Below are 4,415 nucleotides of genomic sequence, written 5' to 3'. Positions count from 1 at the left end.
GGTGGGGTATGTCTGCGGGTGAGGGGCTGTTCACGGGTCCTAGTGCCGTCTTCCTGGCGCCGCAGAGTGAGGCGGGCTTGGGGGATTCTCTGTTTAACCTGCTCATTAAACCAAGGGGAAGATCAAGGGCCAAAAATGTGAAGTGGCTCCCCCACGGCCACACAATTAGTCTGTCCTCTCACCAGGAAGACAAGCTGAGCGCTCTCCCGGGGCCCTTGGGGCTGGGGTAGGATAGAGCTCTTCCCCTCCTGCAGACAGAGCCCTGACTGCCCGGAGATGGAGACGCCTGAGACCTAGACGGGTGGGTGGCGGCGGCTGGCTATCCTCTTAGAGCAGCTGTGAGATGAGAGGAGCACATGACATCCTCTCCAGGCAGCGGGCTCTGCTCTCCCTCTTCCCAGGGCTCGGAGCCCTGCTGGGCGCTCACGAGTCCCTCGCCATGGTGACACCTCTTATGTGAGAGAGGATTCAAAGCCAGGGCGGAGGAAGAGGCTAGGGGAGAACCCCAATTATGAAACCCCATTCTGACCCAGTTTTGGGTTCTTCTCACATCCCACGCTGATCCACAAGCATCTGTGCAGTTCATCCCCACACGGCATTGGTGAAGGTGTGCGGGGCAGGAAGCACCTGTGTGGCTAAAACTTGCTACTGACCCGCTTGGTGAGCATAAGGACATGGGAATCCTGCGTGGCCAGCAGGCGACACTTCCCTGGGCCGGAGCCCAGGATCACGGCGAAGCCCTGGCACCTGGGAGGGGCTTAGGTCTGCAGTGAATGGGTGAGTTAGTGAACACACATCAACATCTTTTCATGGAGACTGAGTCATGGCCCGGGCCACCCGGAAACGCTGAGCCAGCTGGTGGTTGTTCGGTGGGGCTGCAGAGTATTGCCCGAAATGGATGCCTTTGTGTTTATGCATCCATTCCGTTTCCCTGCCTAAAACTGAAGCTCAGAGAGGTTATGGGATGTACCTGGCATCACATGCCCAGCCAGTGGCAGAGCCAGAACCTGAACCCGGGCCTCCAGACCCGAATTCCCGCCTCTCCTGGGTGTTCAGCTGCCGCTGGACTTCACTAGCCCAGAGGCTGGGAGCAGGCGGGGCCTCTGGCCCACTCCTTAGGCGGGGCTGCTCCTGCCCAGGGCTTCCTTGAGATTCACAGAGCACAAACCAGGCTAGACTTTGTTCCTCAGGGTAGATTCTTCCTTCCCGTTTTCACTAAAGGTTAAGCCTAGAATTCCCTGAAAAGCAAAGCTGAATTAGATAACTGGGTTCAAATGCCAGCTGTGCCACCTACTAGCTCTTTGACCCTTGGGTAATTACTTAACTTCTCTGTGCCTCCATTTCTTCAACCACAAAATGGGTGGGCCATACAGTCATCACAGCTACCTCACAGATTGCCGAGGGGCACAGAGGTGCTGCACGCTGAGTGCTTCCTGCAGGGAATGGCAGATGTGAGCACTCATTGCAATCAGTGGTTCAACACATTAACTGGGTGCCTCCTGGGTGCCAAGCACAGTGCTAGACACTCATCAGTACCATTAACTTTTAATGGAAATAGAGTGCAAAGTAGGGAAGAGCCGGGAAGAAAAAGAACAGTCAGTGCTGCCTCCCCAGGCTCCTGGAGCTGCCGGAAGAATGCTGTATAATGGGCCTGTCTCCTCTCAACTGTCCATCTCTATCTCTGAGGCCCTGGACGCTTTGTTCCAAAGACCTGCAGTACAGTCCCACCCTGTTCAGTGAATCCAGATGGTAGCCCTGGAAGCAGGGCTCTGGGAAGCCCAGGCCTGCCCAGGGTCAGGCACAGCTAGATCGCAGCATCCCCTTCTCCTCTGACAGGACATTCCCTCCTCCTGGGCATTGGCAGAGGTCTGCCTGGGGCCAGGATATGAAAGCCCTGTGCCCACTGTCAGGGAGGGTTGCTCCACTGGTAAACCCTGCCTCCATTACCACCCTAGTGCTCAGAGAAAAAGGCTAAGCTGGACTCCCCCTACCAGCTCAGACCAATTCCACATGGGAGCCACTCCCAAGCTTTCCTCCTTTCCTTCGTTCCCCTGACCCCTTAGACACAATTCCCTCAATCTTCCCCCTCACTTCAGTCATTCAATGAGACGTGTCCCCCACCCACACTATGGACTCCCCCATCCTATTTCCTAAGAATATACCGTTCTCCTGCTTGCCTCTCTTCCACCAAGGCAACTGGGGACTCTGTGCTATTCTGTGATTGATTATGAACAAGGTTCTGGCTCAACTTGATGACACCTTAAAGGTTCGAAAGAAGAAACGCCTCTCTCGCCTTTGAGGAGCCAAGGGATATATTTTCAGCCGCTGAAATGTATTCCAAGCCTGATGCTCCTGTGCCCACCCAGAGGGCCTTCAGCCCTCGGGTAGGAAGCGGGACCTCTTCTAACGGAGGAGGGAGGAGAGGAGTCTGTGGTGCTGGCAGAGCCCCCTGTGCAGTCGGTGCACTGCACAATTCCAGGGGCGTCATGCACATTGGGGCACCCCTAAAGTTATGCAATGCAGTGACTCTGAGCTAGCAGCGTCCTGCCTTTCTGCAAAAGCTGCCAACAGATCCCCGGAGCCGGACCCTTCCACACAGCCTTCCCTGACCCTGTCCTCCTGCAGCCAGAGCTCCTCCTTACTGGGGTTTTAGAGGAAATCTGCCCTAAAGAGCCTCAGGCCACCCGAACCAATCCATGCCCTCCGGCTTTCCATGAATCCCATGGGGGCAGGTCCTGCAGAATTCCAAATCTGGTGCCTTTCTGCTGATGAGCACGGGAGGAAGGGGGAAGCGGCTGGCACCAAGACAGGGAGACAGGTGAGCAGCCCTGTGCCAGGGGTCAAGCAGCCAATCATTTATCCTCACCTACAGAGTGAGCTATTGGAAGCAGGTGGAGGAAGGGAGTGGGGAGGCATCTTTTATTTTTAAACCTTTACTGTTCTGATTAAGCACTTCTTTTCCTTCTGACCTTCACCAGTACCGTTTTGGAAGATCAAACAGCCAGTAAGTCTGAGGGAGGCCTGGACCAGTGACACATGGATTCCGGATGGGATGGACCAGCCTGCGCTCCCCCCACCCCCACCACCCACCCCCTCCCTTGCGGCTGTGACGGGCCTGCTTCCCAGGCAGCGACAGGAGACTGCAGCTAATTTGTGCCTGGCCTGCAGGGGCCGAGGAAAAGGCCTGGCTGGAGCTCCACCGTGCCTTGGCTGGACCTGCCGAGGGTGGGGCAAACCCCCACTCTGGGGCCCAGGCCACTCTGCAGAGGACCGGCAGGCGACTCCTTCTGATGAATTTCAGCCCGCCATGACTTTGGAGAGAAACAGTCCCTTCTCTCGCAGTAACAAAAAGATCCTTATCTCTCAGCCTCTTCCCATCATTTGGCTGCAATTCATAGGAAGCCTGTGTGCTTCCAACACATTTGTAAAGAACTACTGGGTGCAGGCAGTTTAAGAGAAGATGAGGAAGGTCACGGGGTGGCTGGTGTTGCACTAGGGAGGTGTGATGAGGGCATTTGGGGAACGAGGAGCAAGAACTGAGGTCGCAGAAAAGGTTTCTGGGAACTGGCATCAGAAAGCCCGAGGTCGCTGGGACCAGCAGCGCCTCCTCGGCGCACCCCGGCCCCTCCTCCCCTTCACACTCCCACCGCCGCCCCTCCCCTGGGCCCGCCACGCCCTCTGCGCCCCGCTCCCCTCTCACTTCCCCTCTGGGAACGCCACCGCCTCCGGTTTCCCCTCGGATCTACAGGTGCCTGTAAACAAAGTGCTGCAGCGACGCCGGCTCGTCCGCAGCCACCTCCCCACCCCCGCCCCGCAAAGTTCCTCCCAAGGTGAGGCCGGGCTCCGGCGGCGGTCGCCGAGGCCCCAGTCCTCACGCAGGGCTTTCCCCTCCGCTTTCCCAGCTCAGGGGGCGATGGGAGTCTTTTCTCCGGATCCGAACCGCTCCCCAGCTCGGGGTCGGGCTCCCCCGTGCAAGGCTGGTCCAGGAAAGCAGATTTCATGTGCGCTCACTCTGCACGGGCTCTGGAGGCCACCGGGGCGGGGTGGCCGCGGGTGTCTTCACTGCCATCGCCCGCCCCCTCCCCCATCTCAGACACGCCTTTCACCGCCTCGCCTGAGGATCCCTAGGACCCTCCGGCCCCCAAACTCAAGGCCCCAACCCTTTCCCCTCTGTGCCCCCTCCCCCAAAGCCCGAGAAAAGAACAGGGCACACGTGCCATCTTCCCCTCCAGCCCCACCCAGACCTGCCCGTTCCGCAGCGCCCGGTAAGCGGAGCCTGCAGCATCACCCGCTGGGTGCGGGCCTGGGGCGACTCACGAATAAATAAAAATAAATGAAAGGACGGGGGTAGCGGGGCCTCCGCCCCTCCCGCCCTGCAACCCACGACCACCACCCTGCATCCCGCATCCCTCTCA

This window comes from Myotis brandtii, unplaced genomic scaffold (assembly GCF_000412655.1).
Source record: "Myotis brandtii unplaced genomic scaffold, ASM41265v1 scaffold190, whole genome shotgun sequence".
In the NCBI taxonomy this organism is placed as follows: domain Eukaryota; kingdom Metazoa; phylum Chordata; class Mammalia; order Chiroptera; family Vespertilionidae; genus Myotis; species Myotis brandtii.
Note: the sequence above shows the minus strand (reverse complement) of the source record.